Source organism: Saccopteryx bilineata, chromosome 2, assembly GCF_036850765.1.
Source record: "Saccopteryx bilineata isolate mSacBil1 chromosome 2, mSacBil1_pri_phased_curated, whole genome shotgun sequence".
NCBI classification, from domain to species: Eukaryota; Metazoa; Chordata; class Mammalia; order Chiroptera; family Emballonuridae; genus Saccopteryx; species Saccopteryx bilineata.
The window spans coordinates 80,724,091-80,747,762 of record NC_089491.1 but is presented as its reverse complement, the minus strand read 5'-3'; the positions used below and the strand labels follow the sequence as shown (position 1 = coordinate 80,747,762).

General features: G+C 36.8%; 1 protein-coding gene across 6 annotated transcripts in view; it reads right to left on the bottom strand.

Annotated features, from left to right (window-relative positions):
* The window catches only part of DENND4C (DENN domain containing 4C), a 156,553-nt gene that overhangs the window by 114,008 nt on the left and 18,873 nt on the right, over window positions 1–23,672 (bottom strand). The window contains exon 1 of one of the 6 annotated variants that reach the window (XM_066257334.1): window positions 5,560–5,637. The exons of the other annotated variants lie outside the window; for them this stretch is intronic. The gene's annotated coding sequence lies outside the window, so the exon portion shown is untranslated. Of the gene's footprint in view, window positions 1–5,559; window positions 5,638–23,672 lie in introns of those variants that run through there. 6 annotated transcript variants of the gene reach the window in all.

Sequence of the window (23,672 nt, the reverse complement as noted above, 5' to 3'; positions counted from 1 at the left end):
GGGTCCCCCGCACGCCAGGCCGACGCTCTACCACTGAGCCAACCGGCCAGGGCCAATAATACACATATTTAAAGTGTATAATTTGGTAAGTTTTCACAATTTATACACCTGTGAAACAAACATATCCATCAACACCCAAAATTTTCCTATACCCCTTCATCATCCCTTCCCTTCTCCAACAGAATGAATGATCTGCTTTCTGTCACTATATGCTGGTTTCTAGAATCGAGATACATGGAATCATTATAGTATGTATCCTTTTTCTGTCTGGCTTCCTTCATTTATCATCATTATTCTGAGATTCATCCATGTTGTGTACATCAATAGTTCATTTCTTTTTTATAACTGTATAGTCTACTACTGAATATGCTACAATGTGCTTATCCATTCATCTATATAATAGACATTTGGGTTATTTTCAGTTCAGGGGCTATTCAAGCTGTCATGAACACCCATGTAGAAGCCTTCTGGACATATGTTTTCATTTATTGTAGGTAAATTTACAAGATGGAACTGCTGGATAACCTAGTAGGTGTGTGTGATTCTAAAAATCTGTGAGGAGTTTTATAGAGTAAGTATAATTATTTTACATTCTTACCATCAAGTATATGAGAGTTCCAGTCGTTTTACATCCTCTCCAAAACTCTATAAGGCCAATCTTTTTAATTTAGACATTCTAATACGTCTATAGTGATAGTTAACCTTAGCTTTAATTTGCATCTTTATAACTTGCGATGCCCACAGCCATCTTTTTTTTTTTTTTTTTTTTTTTTTCTGAAGCTGGAAATGAGGAGAGACTCCCGCATGCGCCTGACGGGGATCCACCCGGCACGCCCACGAGGGGGCGATGCTCTGCCCCTCCGGGGCATCACTCTGCCGCGACCAGAGCCACTCTAGCGCCTGGGGCAGAGGCCAAGGAGCCATCCCCAGCGCCCAGGCCATCTTTGCTCCAATGGAGCCTCGGCTGCGGGAGGGAAAGAGAGAGACAGAGAGGAAGGAAGGGGGGTGGAGAAGCAAATGGGCGCTTCTCCTATGTGCCCTGGCCGGGAATCGAACCCGGGTCCACCGCACGCCAGGCCGACGCTCTACCACTGAGCCAACCGGCCAGGGCCCACAGCCATCTTTTTATATGCTTATTTTCCATTCACACATTTTCTTTTTTATTTATTTATTTATTGCATTACATAGATTCTAGTGTCTTCATATATTTTATTAAGTGAAGTTTCTATTTAAATCTTTGGCTATATTTTAATTGAGTTGTTTGTTTTCTAATTATTGAGTTTTTTGAAGACCTTTATATATTCTAGAGACAAGTTATTTATTAAGCATATGATTTGCAAATATTTTCTCCCAATCTGTGGCTTGTCTTTTTCTATTAATAGTGAAAACTTCTTCTGAAAAGAAGTTTTTATTTTTAATGAGGTCCAGTTTCTCAATGTGTTATATTAGGGATCATGGTTGTGGTGTCATATTTAAGAAATCATAGTCTAATTAAAGGTCATCAAGGTTTTCTCCCATGTTTCCTTAAAAAAGAAAAGTTTTATAAATTTAGGTTTCACATTTAGGTCTATAATCCATATTGAGTTAATTTTTGAATATGGTGTGAGGTATGAATCAAGATTCACTTTTCACATATAGATACACAATTTTTTAGCAACTCTGGTTGAAAAAAACCATCTTTTCTCTTCTGTATTACCTGTGTTCATAAATTAACTTCCAGTATGTGTATTTATTTCTGGATTTTCTATTCTGTTCCATTGATCTATTTGTCTATATCAGTACCACATGGTTTTAACATTAGCTTTATAATAAATCTTGAAATCAAGCAGATAGTTTTCAACTCTGCTCTTTTTAAAAAATTGTTTTGAAAAAAGGTACTTTGCATTTAAATAAGCAGTTTGGAATCAGCTTGTCAGTTTCTAAAAAAAACTAGTAATTTTCTAATTGGGATTGTGCTGAATCTGTAGGTCAATTTGAGGACTGACAATATTGAGTTCTCTAACCCATAAACAAGGTTTAGCTTTGCATTTATTCAAATTTTTAAACATTTCTCTAATCAGTACTTAATAGTTTACAACATGTAAGTCATATCTTTTGTAAGACTTATAATTAAATACTTAATAATTTACATGCTACTGTAAATGGAATTCTTCCCTTTTAACTCAATTTCCAATTGTTCATTGCTATTATATAGAAATACAATTGATTTTTATCTACTGATCTTATATAATTCAATCATGCTAGTTATTTATGAGTTGTAGAACTTTTCTGTAGGTTCCATTAAATTTCCTATACAGACAATAATGTATCTGTGAATAAAGGCAATTTTATTTCTTTCCAATATAGTTGACTTTTATTTCTTTTTCTTGCCTTGCTGTGCTGGCTAGAACATCCAGTACAATGTTTAAGAGAAATGGTGACCAAAGAAGATATATAAGTGACCAATAAGCACATGAATAAATAAATGCTCAACATCACTAGTCATAGAAGCATTATTCACAATAAGAAAAGTAAAAACAATCCAAGTGTCTATCAATAGATGAATGAATAAATAAAATTCAGTATATCCATATAAGGGAATATTATTAAGCCATAAAAAGAATTAAATTTGATAAATGCTGCAACATGGATGAACTTTGAAAATATTATGCTAAGTGAAATAAACCAGACAGAGAAGGAAAACTAATATATGATTTTACTTCATAGAGACACAAAGTTAAACAGAGATTACCAAGGGCTAAGAGAGGGGAGAATTAATGAGTATAGATTTTGAGGAGCCACTGAGCCACTTCATCCACAGGTATTGTAAGGTACCAAAAACTACAAAATTAATATTAATATTTTAAGAGGCTTGGAGAACATTTTATTAATTTGGGTTAAGGTGTGCAGAGAAATTGTGAGAGTAGTCTTTGTACTGTGTGATTGGCATAACCAGGATGGCCCTTGGCATTGTATTGTAAATGCAAAGGGGAGGAAAACATGGATTCCCAGACATTCCACCAATGCTTGTGGGGAAAAGGGTGAGTGGCTAGCCAGGTACAGGGAGAGAAAAGCCAAAATAAACCTTTTCTTATAGCAATGAGCCATTCGCGGGCATTTGTCCCCACCGAAACTACCTCTCCTATGTAAATGCGTGTGGTTAACACGTGTGACTCTGGACATAGAGATGGCAGATAAACACTAGATAATATAGGAATGCCTTTAACATGTAAAGAGACATCTTTCTACCATTGTGTTGGTTGGCTTGTAAATTTTGTTTTCTCCAAAATGATGTATGACTTGCAAATTGAACATGGTCCTATCATGTTAAGGACATATGACTATAACCAATAGTGGTAAAGGGCTCCTAATTACAATTTTTGCTTCTGTACTTCCCACTTACAAAACTATAAAAACTAGGTAGAACAAAGGGCCGGCGTGCTCTCCCTCAGATTTCTGTCAGAGCTGCCGCCGCTTGGCCAAGCTAGACAATAAAGCTTTGATGTGTAAACGACAGACCTTGTTCCTGTCTTCCATGTTTTGGGTCCCTCCGAATGTGGCTTAACAGATTTATACTGGGGATAATAGGAAAGTTTTGGGTGTAGACAGTGGCAGACAACATTGCCGATGTATTTAATACCACTGAACTGTACACTTACAAGTGGTTAAAATGGTACATACTACATAGGTATACTTTACCACAATAAAATAAAAAAGGAAGAGAGAATGCAACAAAATCATCTCTCCATATTAAACATTGGGCTTCTGTTAATTTATAGAGTAAATTCCTGGAGTCAGCTCCCTAATTCAGAGTATATAAATGCCTGTGTAACTACTGTTATATATGTTACTTTCTTGCTTTCTGAAAAGAATATACCAATTTACCATGACAATAATAATGTATGTATTATCCAAAGAGTATTAAAATTGTATTTATGCTTATAGCAGTAAGATTAAGAGTAAAGTTGTTTCAGGAAAGTTGTTTAAATACACATTTCTTTGATCAAAAAAAAGGGAAGAAGGGATACTGAGAATGGACATCTTTGCTTTGTTCCTAATTTAGGAAAAAGCATTATTTCTTTTACCATTAATATGATTGTACTTGTAGTTTTTCCATACATGTTCTTTTTTTGAGGGAAAGGAGTCAAGAAGCATCAGCTCTTAATTGCTTCACTTTAGTTGTTTATTGATTGCTTCTCAGGGAGCTCAAGCTGAGCCAGTGACACCTTGCTCAAGCCAGCAACCTTTGGGATCAAGCCAGCAACCCCAAAATCATATTGATGATTACGCACTCAAGCTGGTGAGCCTGTGCTCATGCCAAATAAGCCTGCCCTCAAGCAAGCTGAGATAAGAAATCCCCTTTTACTAACAGGTCTAAAAGGCATTTTATGATTTAGGCCAAGTATTCAAAGAGATTTTGTAAACATGATTTTTATACTTGTGTGTGATTTACACCAGCTCAAGATGGCAGATTACATTCCTACTTAAGGAGGGCTATTATATTGTAAATGGAGACATTTTGGAAGGAGGAAGGAGACTCTAACCCTCTCTCTTCCCCACACCTGTGAGAAAGAAGTAAACAGCCAGGAATAAGGGAGAGGAAAGGGAGATTTGAAGAGCCCTTTCCTCTCTCTCCTTTCTTTCTCCTTAATGGGCCATTTACAAACACTTATCCCAGGGGTCCGAAACCTATGGCTCAAGAGCCAGACGTGGCTCTTTTGATGGCTGCATCTGGCTCGCAAATATTTAATAAAAAAAAATAATGTTAAAAATATAAAACATTCTCATGTATTACAATCCATTCGTTTCCTACCACTCATATTCATGGTTGTGGGTGGCTAGAGCCAATCACAGCTGACCTCTAGGACAACACCAAATTTTTATTGAATAATGCTTAAGGTACACAGGTCACTGTAAGGTCAGGAAGTAAACTTCCTTCCTTTTAATCAAGTAGTCAGCTAGCTAATTGCAGAAACCCTTTTGATGAAGATGGCTAAAATAAAAAAGATGAGGGGTGATGGGTATGCAACATAACTGAACGACAAGATAACCTGGACATGTTATCTTTGAATATATGTATCCTGATTTACTGATGTCACCCCATTAAAAATAAATAAATAAAATTTAATTAAAAAAAAAAAAGATGGGTATCATACTTTTCAGCAGGAATGGACAGAGGAATTCACCTTTGTGGAGAGAGCAGGTTCTGCAGTGTGTCTAATATGCAATGATAAACTTGCATCGCTGAAATGGTCAAATACAAAGTGGCACTTCGATACATGCCATACTACAGTTGCACCGAAATATCCAGTGGGGTACAGCACAAGAGCTACTGTGCAGAGTGCAAGCTAGTCAGCAGCAACTCCGTGTTTGGACCCAACAAGGTGACTGGAATTCAGCTAGCTTTGCTGGTGCTTTAGCAATTGTGAGAAACGGAAAGCCATTCACAGATGGGGAGTATGCCAAAACATTCATGCCCGATGTTGCCAATGAACTTTTTGACAACTTTTCAGATAAAGACAAGATAATCAAATGAATAAAAGATATGCCTCTGTTGGCAAGAACTGTTCACAATCGTACCATCATGATGGCAAATCAAATTGAGGCAACACAAGTGAAGAACATGAATGCAGCACCATTCTTTTCTCTCGCTTTGGATGAGTCAACAGACGTAAGCCATTTATCCCAGTTCAGCGTGATTACAAAGTATGCTGTCGGTGACACACTACATAAGAAAAGTCTTGCTGTTTTGCCTATGAAAGAGACAACAAGAGGGGAGGATTTATTCAAGTCTTTCACTGAGTTCACTATTTCGGTGTGTACTGATGGTGCTCCGTGCATGGTGGGGAAAATCAGAGGATTCGTAGCACTTCTTTGTGAACATGAAAAGAGACCATCCTAAGTTTTCACTGCACCCTACATCAGGGGGCACTTTGTGCTCAGATGTGTGGCGAGCAGCTTGGTGAGGTGATGTCACTGGTCATTCGGGTGGTCAACTTTATTGTTGCCCGAGCTTTAAATGATTGCCAATTTAAAACACTGCTGGATGAAGTTGGCAATAATTAGCCTGGTCTGCTTCTGCACAGCAATGTGCGTTGGTTGTCAAGAGGGAAGGTGCTCAGCCGTTTTGCGGCTTGTATGAGTGAAATCCGATTTTTCTTGAAATGAAAAATGTTGAGCATTCTGACTTAGCTAACACTGAATGGCTCCTGAAGTTCTACTATCTTGTGGACATGACTGAACATCTGAACCAGCTCAATGTGAAAATGCAAGGTGTTGGAAATACAGTCTTATCCCTTCAACAAGCAGTGTTTGCATTTGAAAACAAGCTGGAACTCTTCATCACTGACATTGAAACAGGTCGTTTACTACACTTTGAAAAACTGGGAGAGTTTAAAGATGCATGCACAGCAAGTGACCCTGCTCAACATCTTGATCTCCAGCAGCTAGCGGGCTTCACATCTAATCTCCTGCAGTCATTCAAAGCGCACTTTGGAGAATTTCGTGAGCGCACTTGTCTTTTTAAGTTCATCAACCATCCATCCATACAAGTGTGCAGTGGACAGCGCCCACCTGAGTTACATCCCCGGTGTCTCCATCAGAGATTTTGAGCTACAAGCTCTGATCTGAAGGCCTCAGAATGTGGGTGAATAAGTTCAAGTCATTAAATGAAGATTTGGAAAGACTTGCACGACAGCAAGCAGCGTTGGCGAGCAAACCCAATTGGGGAGAAATGAAAAAACTTCAACCCATGGACCAGCTGATTGTCAAAAAAACTTGGAATGCGCTTCCTGTCACATTACCACACACTGCAGCATGTGAGTATTGCTGTACTGTCAATGTCTGGCTCTATGTATGCATGTGAGCAGTCTTTCTCACATCTAAAGAACGTTAAGACCAACCTACAATCACATTTAACAGATGGAAGTCTCAACGCCTGCATGAAGCTTAACCTCACCACGTATCAACCAGACTACAAAGCCATCAGCAAAACCATGCAGCACCAGAAGTCACATTAATGGTAAGAAGTACTTATTCATCATTGGTTAGCAACAGCATAACAACGTTATTAAAAAGAATTCAGAGACTTGCTGCACTTTAAAAGTGTTGGTCATACATAAAATGCACACATTTACTTGTATTTAGTGTTAAACATATTGTATGGCTCTCATGGAATTACATTTTAAAATACGTGGAGTTCATGGCTCTCTCAGCCAAAAAGGTTCCCAACCTCTGAGTTATCCTCTCACATCATATAAGCCCCCTCCTATCCTGAAATCCTGTGATTGACGTATGTACCTCTAGACCAGGGGAGTCAACCTTTTTATACCTACAGCCCACTTTTGTATCTGTTAGTAGTAAAACTTTCTAACAGCCCACCAGTTCCACAGTAATGGTGATTTATAAAGTAGAGAAGTAACTTTACTTTATAAAATTTACAAAGCAGATTTACAGCAAGTAAAGCATATAATAATAATTACTTACCAAGTACTTTATGTCAGATTTTCGCTAAGTTTGGCAGAATAAATCTGTATAAAACAACTTACTATAGTTAAATCTATCTTTTTATTTATACTTTGGTTGCTCTGCTACCGCCCACCATGAAAGCTGGAACGCCCACTAGTGGGTGGTAGGGACCAGGTTGACTACCACTGCCAAGGAATCACAAGATCCATGTATGTGAACTTGTGTTCTGTAAAGCGTATATAAGATGTAAGAAATCTAATTTCAGGGAGTACGTGTCTTTGGAGCCACAGACCCTGTGTGCTTCGCCGGCTTTAATAAATTCTCTTTTCCTCTTACAGTTATCTGAGTGTCAATCCTCCATTGAGTTGCTTTCCTGCTGCACAGAGACTTCCGGGTTTCAAATATGGGCCCTCAGTGTCCCAGGTCAATGCTTCATCCACTGCACCACCACTGATCAGACATCTGTGGGTAGTGTTTTAAACTGTAAATTCAATTCCTTTTAAGTTTACTCAATTTCTTCTTGAGTAAATTTTCATACTTTGTGTCTCTCTTAATCCATTTAGGCTGCTATACCAGAATACCATAGATTGGGTGGCTTATGAACAGCAGAAATTTCTCAACTGTTGGTCAAATAAGTTTTTAAATATGACATATGTTTGCTTGCTTTTGGTATGGGAGAGAGGCTGTAAACTGGCAAAGTCATTATAGCCTAAGGCTTAGTTTTAAGACTAAGCCTTTCCTACCCTGGGGTGGTGCACTCTCATGAGGATCCCATTATGCCTCAGATAAGTGACTTTGTATCAGAGACTTCCTTGTTTGTATATTGGATTAAATAAAGGTTTTGATTTCTATAATATAAAATGGGGCAGATGGGGAGCTTGCTCTCTCTCGGTTCCTGAGATTAGCACTGGAGAGCAGAGAGCAGAAAAAGGCCATGTGGAGGAGAGGAGAGGCAGCGAAGACAGTGGAGTGCTGAAGGAGAAGCTAGTTAGTGCAGAATTTGTGCAGAGAGAAGGAGATGAGAAACAGAGGGTGAATACAGCTGGTGAGGTTAGAAACCTTTGATTCTAGGAAACTCGGGTAAGTCAGTGGCTTTGGGAGCCCTGAATGGAAAGGGAAGTGTTTTCCCACTGTGTGTATTTCTTGCCTGCCGGGTACAAGCTAGGATTAGAACTAATGGCTCACCAGTTCTTGGCTCCATTGTTTCATTACCATCTGTCCAAATCTAATGCAAACCTGCATGGGCCAGGGGACTCTGATGGTGGCCGCGGCTACTGGCTTTACATCAATAGTTCTGGATGTTGCAAAGTCCAAGATCAAGGCACTGACAGATTCAGTGTCTGGTGAAAACTGTCTTCCAGTTCATCATAGAAGGCCATCTTTTTGCTGTAACTTCACAGAGCAGATGGGAGCCAGTGATCATCCTAGGTTTCTTTTAGAAAGGGATTAATCCCATTCATGAGGGTTTTACCCTCATGACCAAAGCACCTTCTAAACTGCCACCTCCAAATACTATCACATTTGGGATTAGATATCAAGATAAAAATTTAAGAAGGGAGGAGAGATCCAGTCTATAGTAGTATCTTTCAAAGAATTTGTCCATTTCATCCAACTTGTCAAATTTACTGGAATAAAATTGTTTTTAATATTCCCTTACTATCCTTTCAATATCGGTAGACTATGCAGTGATGTAAATCCTCTCCTTCTTGATATTAGTAATTTGTGTCTTCTCTCTTTTTTTCTTCCTTATCATTCTGGCTAAAAATTTATCAATTTTATTGATCTTCTCTAAGAACCAATTTTCAGTTTCACTCATTTTTTCCTATTGCTTTTCTGTATTACATTCCATTAATTTCAACTTTGATTCCTATTGTTTCCTTTCCTCTATTTAAATAAAAATTTTATTTGTTATTATTTTTTTTTAGTTTCTTAAACTAGAAGTTGAGGTCATTAATTTGAGACCTTTCTTCTTTTCTAATATAGGTATTTAGTGTTATGAATCCTTCCCCAAGCAATATTTTAGTGGCATCCCACAAATCTGGGTGTGTTGTGTTCTCTTTTTATTCAGTTCAAAATATTTTTTAATTTCTCTTTCTTAAAATATTTTTCTTTGATCAATGGATTATTTAAATGTATGTTCTTCATTTTCCAAATTCTATACTTAGATATTCCAAGAACTTTCAGCTATTAATTTCTAACTAATTACATTGTGGTCAGAGGATATACTATGTGTGACTTGAATTCTTTTAAATTTATTGAAACTTATTTTATGGCTAAGAATATGAACATAGTCAACCTTGATAAATATGCCATGTGCACTTCAGCAGAAGGTGTGTTCTCTTGTTGTTCGACAAAGAAGTCAAAAATGACCAAGAAGTCAGGTTAATAGTGTTTGTTCAATCTTGCTGATTTTCTGTCCTGTTAGTCTATCAATTTTTAATAGTGGTATTGAAATATCTGATTATAATTTTAAATTTGTCTATTTGTCCTTTCAGTTCTATCAGATTTTGCTTCACATATTTTGAAGCTCTGTTATTAAGGGGATAAACACTTAGAATTGTTCTGTGTGTGTGTTTGTTTTTTTTATTAACTGACCCCTTTATCATTATGAAATGACCTTCTTTATCTCAGGTAGATAGTATTCTGTATTAACAAAAGCTTCTGAAGAATTAAAAAGAATTATTTATAAAAACTTAGATATATAGTTTAACAACTACATTTCTTTCAGAATCAATTTCATTTCACTTTACTGTTTAGAATGGCATACACTTTAATAAATAATGCTGTTGACATCAACAAAATGTTATTAACTTTAATTTACAAGGATAAATGTAGTGTACCCAATTCCTCTCTCTGTAATAAAAAGACTTTTTTAAAGCTTCAAAGACCCCTGTGTGTTCCTTTGTGTTCCAAACTATGCAGAATGAATGATGAACTTTGTTTAAGTCTCAAAGAAAGTACAGTTTTATTAAAGTTATTTGCTACATTTAAGCAATTTAAAATAGGTCTTTGGTGATTCCGTTTAGAAAGCATTCAACATCAGTTATGCTTGCTGGGTCATGAAACTACAAAACTGAAAAAGTAAGTCATTTCAGATAAAATCAGTTCCTTTCTCAGAACACAAAGCAGTGTAATTCTCTACTGTTGCACCTGCCACTGAAAGTTTTGTAAAGAAGGAGAGTTGTAAAGAGGAGTTGCAAACACAAATGCCTAAAGGGGTCAGGCAGGATATGAGTCGTGGGAACCAGAGAACGCAGGCAGTCACTACTAGTCAGATACAGCCAATTGCTGCCAAGTGGAGTTAGGAAAACCAGAATTTCATTTTGACTTTTTAAGAGAAATCAGAAATCAGGATTTCTATGAAAATCTTCAAGTTTTTAAATACTGGCAACTAATTCAAAATTCTTAAACACTAGTAAAATCAAACAAAACATACAAGCGGGTATAACCACTCTAAAGATTAAGTCTAGAAAAGAACAATTTCTAAATTCCATTAAAAAAGCTGACCTGGTAAATATCTAACTTTACCATTTAAAGATAAGTGAGCCAATGAACAGAACTGTATATCAAATTGATAGTATATCCGTATAAAAGGGAATGAATGAAAGAAGAATCCAAGTAACTTTTAAACATTTTAACATGAAGAACTAAAAAGAAATTTTGAACTTTACTTAGGCTTGCTTTTGCAGACTTCTGGTCAAGATGGTGGCATAAGGAAACACGGTACTTGAATCATCCACGACCACACCAAAATTACAACTATACTTCAGAACAACCTTTATTCAGAACTGCTTGAAATCTAACTGAATGGAAGTCCTTCAACTAGGGGTTTAAAGAAGCCACATTGAGATTGGTAGGAGGGGCAGAGATGCAGGAAGGGCTGGTCCCACAACTGATGTGTGATGGTTTAAAATCTAGAGGGCTATCTTGGCTGTGGAGGTCCCCCCTAAGAAGCAAGACCTCCCAGCCAGGGTTCTAGTGCCAGAAAGAGAAGTCTCCATAACTTCTGGCTGCAAAAACCAAAATGGACTGAGACAGACTGATGGCTGTGGGAGTCTCAGGTGGCTCCTTTCAAAGTGTCCATACATGGAATTCTCAGACTAACTCCCTCTCAGTGCCAGCACTGGGGCAGCAGCTTGAAAGGAACCAGGGAAACATGGGGAAAAACTGACTAGTCAAACATCAGGGCAAGAACTGGGGCAGTTTTCTGCCAGTTAAAAGTACTGGCAGCCTGACCTGTGGTTGTGCAATGGATAAAGTATCAACCTGGAATGCTGAAGTCAACACTTCAAAACCCTGGGCTTGCCTGGTCAAGGCATGTATGAGAAACAACTACTATGAGTTGTTGCTACTCTGAATTGATGCTTCCCACTCCTTCACTTTTCTCTCTCTCTCTCTCTTTCTCGCTCTCTCTCCCCCCCTCCTCTCTAAAATCAATAAAATCTTTAAAAAGTGCTGGCAGAGGCCATTGTTCCTTTTCTGAGACAGCCCCCCCACGAGCCAGCAGGTAGGTGCTCTATCAAACTTTCTATTAACCTAGCTCACACTATTCACCCAGCCCAGATGATTCCCTGAGACTCCACCTCACCCAACATGTGGGTCCACCCAAGCTGTTTACAGAGGCTTTTCCATACAAAATGGCCTCTCTGGCCTCCTGCTTCAGAGTTTCCTCAAATCTCTCAAACAGGCAGCATCTGGCCTCTGTGTCCTCTGTACCTCTTGCTAAGTGGCCCCAGGCCTGGCACTTAGCAGCAGCTGACCTTAGTTTACAGCTTTAGCTGTTTCATTTCCTGAGCACTTCCAAGCCCAGCACAAAATAGTAGCTGTATGCACACTGCTCTGCAGCTCATGGTTGGTGTCCCCAGCAGAATGAATTCAGTGAGCACAAAAGCCCTACTGAAGCAAGTCCTGGTCTGTGGGGTCAACTCCCAAACAGCAGCTTCTCCATTATTGACCTGGGGTCAATACCTCCCTACATAGAAACCATAAAAAAGAACCAATCAAATATGAGAAGGATACACTAACTGAGGTGAAGAATAATTTACAGGGAATCAACAGTAGAGTAGATGAAGCCAAGAATCAAATCAGTGATTTGGATTATAAGACAAAAAACAAAACAAAACATCCATCAGAACATTAAAAAAAAAAAAAGACTCCAAAAAAAATGAAGATGATTATAAGGAGTCTCTGGGAACTTCAAGCACACCAACATTCTCATCATTGGGGTGCCAGAAGGAGAAGAGAGACAGCAAGAAATTGAAACCTATTTGAAAAGATAACAGAAAACTTCCCTAAACTGGTGAAGGAAATAAACATACAAGTCCAGGAAGCACAGAGTCCCAACACAAGATGAACCTAAAGAGGCCCACACCAAGACACATCATAATTAAAATGCAAAAAGTTAAAGACAATGAGAAAATCTTAAAAGCCACAATAAAGCACTTAGGGCCCTGGCCAGGTAGCTCAGATGGTTAGAGCATCATCCTAACATGCTGAGGTTACAGATCTGATCCCATGTCAGGGCATATACAGGAATCAACCAATGACAATATGAATGGGTGCAACAACAAATCAGTGTTTGTTTCTGTTTCTCTCTCTCTCTCTCTCTCTCTCTCTCCCCCCCCTCCCCTTTCTCTCTCTTAAAAAAATCAATAAAAAAAAATTTTTTTTAAAGAAAAGCACCTAGTTACCTACAGGAGAACTCCAATAAGGCTGATTTCTCAACAGAAACTTTTCAGGACCGAAGGAGTGGCAAGAAATATTCAAAGTGATGAAAAGCAAGGACCTATAACCAAGATTACTCTATCCAGCAAAGCTATCCTTTGGAATTGAAAATTATATAAAGAGGTCCCCAGACAAGAAAAAGCTGAAGGAGTTCATCACCAATAAACCCGTATTACATGAAATGTTAAAGGGTGTACTTTAAAAAGAAGGAAAAAAATTAGAAATGAGCAGTAAAATGGCCATAAATACGTATCTATCAACAATTGAGTCTAAAAAACAAAAACAAACCAGCAAAAAAGAATCAGACTCATAGATACAGAGAACATTTTGAGGGTTGCCAGATGGGAGGGCAGATAGGGGGATGGGTGAAAAGGTAAAGGAATTAAGAAATACAAATTGGTTGTTACAGAATAGGGGATATAAAGTACAGCATAAGGAATATAGTCAATAATATTCTAAAATTATGTATGGTGTTAGATGGGTCCAAAACTTATCAGAATGGTCACTTAATAAGTTATATAATCTTTCATCACTGGATTGTACATGTGAAACTAATATTGTATGTCAACCATAATTGAAAAATAAAAATGGTTATTTAAAAAAAAAAGCTTGCTTTTTATAGCAGTAATGTTGTAGCAATTCTTAAATTATTCTGTATGTATTCTATGATGGAACAATTGTTGAAAAACAAAGTTCTCATTTTGAGAAAAGGGAAATATAAATATGGAATGAAAAAAGCCAAGTAAAATGCATGTATTAGAATGGAATTAGAAATATCAATATGAAATCACAGCTTTAAAATACATATAAACTAAATGCAATGTGATGCCCTGAATTGGTTCATAAAACAGAAAGGGCACATTATTATTAAAATTAATAAATTTTTAAAAATCTGGATTTTAATTAATAGCAAGGTAATGATATTGATGTCCTAGTTTTGACAAATGTACTAAGGTAACTTTATAAAAAATGTTAACTATAAATGAATCAAGAACTCTGTAATACCTTTTCAACATTTCTGTAAACCTAAAATAATTCAAAAATGAAAATTTTTAAATGTACGTATCAACATTATTGATAAGAGACAAAGAGTGGAAATACCCAAATGTCCATCAACTGATGAAGAGATAAATAACATGCAATACATCCATATAATGGACTGTCATTCAGCAATGAAAAGGAATTATGGTAAGTAGTTACATGCTTCAAGATGGATGAGGCATGAAAACATTATTCTAAGAGGAAGCAGTCACAAAAAAACACATTTTATGGTTCCACTTATATGAAATGTTCAAAATAGGCTAATCTATAGAAAGAGAAAGCAGACTGGTGGCTGCCTAGGTTAGGGGGTTAAAGGAAATGGGGATTGACTGCTCATAGGTATAGGGTTTCTTTTGGGGAAGGTGAAAATGTTCTAAAATTGATTACAGTGATGGCTGAGCAATCAGCCAATGGTGACTACACTAAACACCAATGAACTATAAACTTTAAATCACTACAGTGGTACCTTGAGATATGAGCAGACCAACATACAATTTTTTAAGATACGAGCTGTGATTTGGTCCATAGTTTTGTTCAAGATCCGAGCGAAATTCCAAGATACGAGTCATGATTCAAGAAGCTGCCGCTGGTTGGCACATTGGCGCACGGGTCCAGCATCGGCAGCACAACACCAGCATCTTGTTCATTCTAATGTGTTACCCGCAGAATCAAGTCAAATCTCGTGCGCTGTACTCATTCTTGCATCATTTTTGCATTTTTTACTAACTTTTTTTGTGTGTTATCATGGGGCCGAAGAAAGTGAGTGTAAAGAATAGTGGTGAGAAGAAGAGAATGACGTCAATAAAAGTAAAGCAAGAAATAATAGAAAAACATGGGCATGGTGTACAAGTGATTGAACTGGCAAGGCTGTACAACCACAATACATCTGCAATTTGTACCATCCTTAAACAAAAGGATGCCATCAAAAGCACAAATCCAGCAAAAGGAACTACAATTCTGTCCCAATTAAGGACAAATATCCATGAAGAAATGGAGAAGTTTCTGCTGGTGTGGGTGAAAGAGAAAGAGCTGGCAGGAGATACAGTGACGGAGACTGTAATATGCAAAAAGGCACGTATTATTTACGGTGATTTGAAGAAGAAAGAACCATCAACCTCAAAAGAGGCAGCAGAAGATACATTTAAGGCAAGTCATGGCTGGTTTGAAAATTTCAAGAGATCTGGCATCCACTTGGTGAGGCATGGTGAAGCTGCAAGTGCTGACGTTAAGGCAGCTGAGGAGTACATTGCACGTTTTGCTGCACTTATCGCAAAGGAAGGCTACATCCCCCAACAAGTATTCAACTGTGACAAAACAGGATTGTTTTGGAAAAAAACACCCCGGAGGACTTTCATCATCGCAGAGGAGAAGAAGCTGCAAGGCCATAAACCCATGAAGGACCACCTGACCCTTGCATTGTGTGCAAATGCTAGCGATGACTGTAAAGTAAGTCACTGCTAGTGTATCATTCCGAAAATCCTTGAGCCTTTAAGACTCACAAGATTCTTAAAGAAAAACTGTAGGTTATGTGGTGCGCCAATGCTAGGGCATGGGTTATGCAGCAGTTTTTTATTGAATGGGCAAATCTTGTCTTTGGTCCTGCAGTGAAGAAATATCTTCAAGAAAATAAACTTCCGATGAAAGCATTACTAATCTTTGATAATGCTCCAGCCCACCCACCTGGTCTTGAAGATGACATTCTGGATGAGTTCAAATTCGTGAAAGTCCTCTACCTCCTACCCAACACGACCTCAATCTTGCAACCTATGGATCAGCAGGTCATTTCCAACTTTAAAAAGCTTTACACAAAGCACTTGTTCTGCCACAGCTTTGAGGTAACTAAGAATACAATTCTAACCCTTCAAGAGTTTTGGAAAGATCACTACAACATCGTGATATGTTTATGGATTATTGACTTGGCATGGCAAGAGGTTACAAGAAGAACCTTGAACTTGGCATGGAAAAAGTTATGGCCTGATGTTGTTGCAGATAGACTTCGAAGGATTCGAACCAGAGACCGAGACTGAGGTAGAAGCGTTGGAGGAGACTGTGTCCCTCGGAAAGTCGATGGGTCTGGAGGTATATGAGGGTGATGTAAACGAGCTTGTCGAGGAACATGAGGAGGAACTCTCAACTGAGGAGTTGAAGGAGCTACAGAAGATGCAACATACAGAGCTTTCTGCAAGAGGTTAGTAGTGAGGAGGAGGTAGAGTTGGAGGAAGTGATTTCTACAAGTGAAATTAAAGACATGCTGGCAATGTGGGAGAAGTTTTCAAGTTTCACTAAAAAGAAACACCCAGAAAAAGTTTCAACTGGTCGGGTGTCAGCACTTTTTAAAGACACCTGTTTGTCACATTTCCATAACATTTTAAAAGGCAGGCAAAAGCAAACCTCTTTGCATAGATTTTTATTCAAAAGTCCTGCAAGTGAAAGTGCCAAAAGTGCAGCCAGAAAGGCAAAAATAGGTGGCGATTAAATGAAAAATATGTAATGTTAAGCTTAGGTTAAGTTTAAAGTTAAGAAAGTGCATTTTTTTACAATTAAGTTTTTTGCGGTTTCATTTTTAAGTAAAGAAAGTGCAATTTTAGTTTTGTTTAAAGTAAAAAAAATGCAGTTTAGTTTACATTCAGTGTTAAAAAAGTGCAGTTTTAGTTTACATGTCTACAATGCCTGCATCCCGTCCTTCCTCCCTCCCTCCTCCTCTGCCATTCACCTCCATTAGCCATACTCGTCTGTCTCCAAGGTAAGAATACAGTACTAAGTAACACTTTTTTCTTTTATTTCATATATTTTATTATGCATTGGTAAAGTATACATGTGTGTTTCTTAATTAAAAACATGTCTTTTTTCATAATTTAGGATGGTCTGGGGATGTTTCACAGGGCTGGAACGGATTAAATCTATTTCAGTTATTTTATTTATTTTTTATTTTATTTTTTATAATAAATTTTTATTAATGGTAATGGGATGACATTAATAAATCAGGGTACATATATTCAAAGAAAACATGTCTAGGTTATTTTGTCATTAAATTATGTTGCAAACCCCTCGCCCAAAGTCAGATTGTCCTCCGCCACCCTCTATCTAGTTCTCTGTGCCCCTCCCCCTCCCCCTAACTCTCTCCCTCCCTTCCTCTCATGTCCTCCCTCCCCACACCCTTGGTAACCACCACACTCTTGTCCATGTCTCTTAGTCTCATTTTTATGTTCCACCAATGTATGGAATCATGTAGTTCTTGTTTTTTTCTGATTTGCTTATTTCACTCCTTATAATGTTATCAAGATCCCACCATTTTGCTGTAAATGATCTGATGTCATCATTTCTTATGGCTGAGTAGTATTCCATAGTGTATATGTGCCACATCTTCTTTATCCAGTCTTCTATTGAAGGGCTTTTTGGTTGTTTCCATGTCTTGGCCACTGTGAACAGTGCTGCAATGAACATGGGGCTACATGTGTCTTCACGTATCAATGTTTCTGAGGTTTTGGGGTATATACCCAGTAGAGGGATTGCTGGGTCATAAGGTAGTTCTATTTGCAGTTTTTTGAGGAACCACCATACTTTCCTCCATAATGGTTGTACTACTTTACAGTCCCACCAACAGTGAATGAGGGTTCCTTTTTCTCCACAGCCTATCCAACATTTGCTATTACCCGTCTTGTTGATAATAGCTAATCTAACAGGAGTGAGGTGGTATCTCATTGTAGTTTTGATTTGCATTTCTCTAATAACTAATGAAGCTGAGCATCTTTTCATATATCTGTTGGCCATTTGTATCTCTTCCTGGGAGAAGTGTCTGTTCATGTCCTCTTCCCATTTTTTTATTGGATTGTTTGTTTGTTTGTTGTTGAGTTTTATGAGTTCTTTGTAAATTTTGGATATTAGGCCCTTATCAGAGCTGTTGTTTGAAAATATCATTTCCCATTTAGTTGGCTGTCTGTTTATTGTTATATCAGTTTCTCTTGCTGAGCAAAAACTTTTTATTTTGATGTAGTCCCATTCATTTATCTTTGCCTTCACTTCTCTTGCCACTGGAGTCAAGTTCATAAAATGTTCTTTAAAGCCCAGGTCCATGATTTTAGTACCTATGTCTTCTTCTATGTACTTTATTGTTTCAGGTCTTATATTTAGATCTTTGATCCATTTTGAATTAATTTTAGTACATGGGGACAGGCTGTAGTCAAGTTTCATTCTTTTGCATGTGGCTTTCCAGTTTTCCCAACACCATTTGTTGAAGAGGCTTTCTTTTCTCCATTGTGTGTTGTTGGCCCCTTTATCAAAGATTATTTGACCATATATATGTGGTTTTATTTCTGGGCTTTCTATTCTGTTCCATTGGTCTGAGTGTCTATTTTTCTGCCAATACCATACTGTTTTGATTATCGTGGCCCTATAAAGTCAGGTATTGTAATGCCCCCAGCTTCATTCTTTTTCCTTAGGATTGTTTTGGCTATTCGGGGTTTTTTATAGTTCCATATAAATCTGATGATTTTTTGTTCCATTTCTTTAAAAAATCTCATAGGGATTTTGATGGGAATTGCATTAAATTTGTATATTGCTTTGGGTAATATGGCCATTTTGATTATATTTATTCTTCCTATCCAAGAACAAGGAATATTTTTCCATCTCATTGTATATTTTTCTATTTCCCTTAACAATGCTTTGTAATTTTCATTATATAAGTCCTTTACGTTCGTTGTTATGTTTATTCCTAGGTATTTTATTTTTTTTGTTGCAATCATGAAGGGGATTATTTTTTTGAGTTCGTTTTCTAATATTTCATTGTTGGCATATAGAAAGGCTATGGACTTTTGTATGTTAATTTTGTATCCTGCGACCTTACTGTATTGGTTTATTGTTTCTAATAATCTTTTTGTGGAGTCCGGGTTTTCGATGTATAGGATCATATCATCAGCAAAAAGTGATACCTTTACTTCTTCTTTTCCTATATGGATGCCTTTTATTTCTTTGTCTTGTCTGATTGCTCTGGCCAGAACTTCTAGCACCACGTTAAATAAGAGTGGAGAGAGTGGACAACCCTGTCTTGTTCCTGATTTAAGGTAGAAAGTCCTCAGTTTTATGCCATTTAATAGGATGTTGGCTGATGGTTTATCATATATGGCCTTTATCATGTTGAGATATTTTCCTTCTATACCCATTTTGTTGAGAGTCTTAAACATAAAATTGTGTTGTATTTTATCAAAAGCCTTTTCTGCATCTATTGATAAGATCATGTGGTTTTTGTTCTTTGTTTTGTTGATATGGTGTATTACGTTAACTGTTTTGCGTATGTTGAACCATCCTTGAGATTCTGGGATGAATCCCACTTGATCATGATGTATTATTTTTTTAATATGTTGTTGTATTCGGTTTGCCAGTATTTTGTTTAGTATTTTAGCATCTGTATTCATTAGAGATATTGGTCTGTAGTTTTCTTTCTTTGTGCCATCCTTGCCAGGTTTTGATATGAGGGTTATGTTGGCCTCATAGAATGTGTTTGGAAGTACTGCTTCTTCTTCAATTTTTTGGAAGACTTTGAGTAGAATAGGAACCAAGTCTTCTTTGAATGTTTGATAGAATTCATTAGTATAACCGTCTGGGCCTGGACTTTTATTTTTAGGGAGGTTTTTAATAGTTTTTTCTATTTCCTCCCTGCTGATTGGTCTGTTTAGGCTTTCTGCTTCTTCATGACTCAGTCTAGGAAGGTTGTATTGTTCTAGGAATTTATCCATTTCTTCTAGATTATTGTATTTGGTGGCATATAATTTTTCATAGTATTCTACAATAATTCTTTGTATATCTATGATGTCTGTGGTGATCTCTCCTCTTTCATTTTGGATTTTATTTATTTGAGTCCTGTGCCTTTTTTCCTTGGTGAGTCTTGCCAAGGGTTTGTCAATTTTGTTGATCTTTTCAAAGAACTAGCTCCTTGTTTTATTGATTTTTTCTATAGTTTTTCTGTTCTCTATTTCATTTATTTCTGCTCTGATTTTTATTATCTCCTTTCTTCGGCTGGTTTTGGGTTGTCTTTGTTCTTCTTTTTCTAGTTCCTTAAGGTGGGAAGTTAAGTGGTTTACTTCGGCTCTCTCTTGTTTGTTCATATAGGCCTGAAGTGATATGAGCTTTCCTCTTATTACTGCTTTTGCTGCATCCCAGAGATTCTGATATGTCGTATTTTCATTTTCATTTGTCTGTATATATCTTTTGATCTCTGCGCTTATTTCTTCTTTGACCCATTCATTTTTTAGAAGTATGTTGTTTAGTTTCCACATTTTTGTGGGTTTTTCCCCCTCTTTTTTGCAGTTGAATTCTAGTTTCAAGGCTTTATGATCAGAAAATATGCTTGGTACAATTTCAATTTTTCTAAATTTGCTGATATTGTCTTTGTGGCCCAACATATGGTCAATTCTTGAGAATGTTCCATGTACACTAGAGAAAAATGTATACTCTGTCGCTTTGGGATGAAGTGTCCTGTAGATGTCTATCATATCCAGGTGTTCTAGTATTTTGTTTAAGGCCACTATGTCTTTGTTGATTCTCTGTTTGGATGACCGATCTAGAGCCGTCAGCGGTGTATTGAGGTCTCCAAGTATGATTGTATTTTTGTTAGTTTTTGTTTTAAGGTCAATAAGTAGCTGTCTTATATATTTTGGTGCTCCTTGGTTTGGTGCATATATATTAAGGATTGTTATGTCTTCTTGATTCAACTTCCCCTTAATCATTATGAAATGACCATTTTTGTCTCTGAGTACTTTTTCTGTCTTGTAGTCAGCATTATTAGATATGAGAATTGCTACACCTGCCTTTTTTTGGGTGTTGTTTGCTTGGAGTATTGTTTTCCAGCCTTTCACTTTGAATTTGTTTTTATCCTTGTTGCTTAGATGTGTTTCTTGTAGGCAGCATATAGTTGGATTTTCTTTTTTAATCCATTCTGCTACTCTGTGTCTTTTTATTGGTAAGTTTAATCCATTTACATTTAGTGTAATTATTGACACTTGTGGGTTCCCTACTGACATTTTATAAATTGCTTTCTGTTAGTTTTGTATCTAGTTTGATTCTTCTCTTTTGTTTTTCTATCATTTGTTTTTGTTTGTTTTTGTTCCATACTTCTTTCCTCTGTTGCTACCTTTTTTAAGTCAAGTGTTTTTGTGGTGGTTTTTTCAAGGGTGGTTACCATTAAGTAATGAAAAGGGTACCTACCATATTCATTGTAGTACCCTATCTTATAAGTATTTCTGCACTTCATCGTCCTTTGCTACTGTTAATCTCCATCCTCTCCCCCCTTTTTTTCCTTTGTTGTCACAGTTTAAGTTTGGTTTTATTGTGTTCTTGGTGGAGCTGTTACTTGTGGTGTTGTTTTCTTTTGTTCTTTGAATCTGGTTGGAAAACCCCCTTTAGTATTTCCTGGAGTGGGGGCTTTCTGTTGATAAATTCTCTCATCTTTTCTGTATTTGTGAATGTTTTTATATCTCCTTCATACTTGAAGGATAGCTTTGATGGGTATAGTATTCTTGGCTGAAAGTTCCTCTCTTTCAGGGCTTTAAATATTGGGGTCCACTCTCTTCTAGCTTGTAGAGTTTCTGCTGAGAAATCTGATGATAATCTAATAGGCCTTCCTTTATATGTTGTACTCTTCTTTTCCCTGGCTGCCTTGAGAATTTTTTCTTTGTCATTGGTTTGTGTCATCTTTATTATGATGTGCCTTGGAGCGGGTTTGTTGGGGTTAAGAAAACTCGGTGTTCTGTTTGCTTCTTGAATTTGAGGCTTTAGTTCTTTCCACAGGCTTGGGAAGTTCTCGTCTATTATTTGTTTGAGTATATTCTCCATTCCATTTTCTTTCTCTTCTCCCTCTGATATACCTATTATTCTTATGTTATTCTTTCTGATGGAGTCAGACAATTCCTGTAGGGTTTTCTCGTTTTTTATTATTTTTGAGTCTCATTCTTCTTCTCTCTGTTGTGCCTCAAGTTGTTTGTCTTCTATTTCACTAATCCTATCTTCAATCTGGGGTGTTCTGTTAGCTAAGCTTGTTACCTCGTTTTTCAGCTTGTGAATTGAGTTTTTCATTTCTGTTTGATTTGTTTTTAGTTTCAATTTCCTTGGTAATATATTCTTTGTGTTCATTGAGTTGTTTTCTGATCTCCCTATATTGCCTTTCTGTGTTTTCTTGTATATCTCTGAGTATTTTTAAGATTTCTATTTTAAATTCTCTGTCATTTAGCTCCAAGGCTTCCAATATGTTAAGTCTTTTCTCCATAGATTTTTCCACATCTATTTGTGTTACCTCTCTTTCTTTTGTATCCATAATATTCGATTTCCTCTTTCTTATCGGCATCTGAGGGTGGTCTTGTTGATAGCACTAATTAGAATTAATAATGAGTAAAAAGTAAAAAAAATTAAAATTAAAATTAAAAAAAAAAAAAAGAAAGAAAGAAAAAAAAAGGTAAAACACCCCACAAAAAAAACAGTAATAATTTATTATTTCCCCCTTTTTTCTTTCTTCTCTTTCCCTCCTCTTCCCTCCTCAGGGAAATATCGTGCTTATAATGGAGGGCCTGATTTGGGGTGAAGAGTTCAAGGGGCAATAAAAGGGAGTAGGGCCCTACTAAATGCAAAAAAAAAAAAGAAAAAAAAAAAGGAAGAAAATCTTAGACAAGCATAAGATGATTTGCTTGTAAGTGATGGTCAACTAAGAGAAATAATGAGAGGGATAAGAGGGAACCAGAAAAAAGGAACAAAAAATTATAATAAAGAAGAGAAAAATAAAAATAATAAGTAAAAATCTGTTGTATTAAGTGGAGCAAAGATTAAATACAATGGAGACCTTGAGTTGGGAGGACCCAAAATGCCACAAAAATAAACAAACAAGAAAAAAAATAAAAACAAAAGCAAAAAAGAGAAATAAAGCCAAAAAAAAGCCTTGAGTCCCAAATTAACTAATTTGTTCGTGATTGAGGATTATATGGGAGGAAAGTAAAATGAGAAAAGAAAAAACAAATAGAAAGGAAAAAATAAGAAAAAGAGAAAAACGAAGGAAGAAATAAAATAGGAAGAGAAAAAAACACAATAAAGCAAGACAAAAAAAAAAAAAAAAGGAGGAGAGAGTGAGAGTTAAGTGTTTTGGAGTATAACCTTAAAGGAGGGTGAGGATGAAGAAGAGAAATAAAATGCAACACTCATGGGTAGTGTAGTTCAAGAAAGGGGAAGCATAAGATGGGCAGAGAATAGAAGGACCGATGTGGAGGAAATAAAGGCAATAAGATAGAAGAAACAAACAACAACAACAAAAAATTAGTGGATCAAGTTGTAAAGTCTGTGGATTTTTCTTGATTTTGAGAGGTTAACTTCTTCCTTTTTCTTTTCTCTCCCTCTTCCTGGTTGGTGACTCTGTACCCCAGGCTCTGCCCCTGTGTCACACTTAGGTAGGGATTGCAGTTGATGGGATTCTATGGCAATGTCAT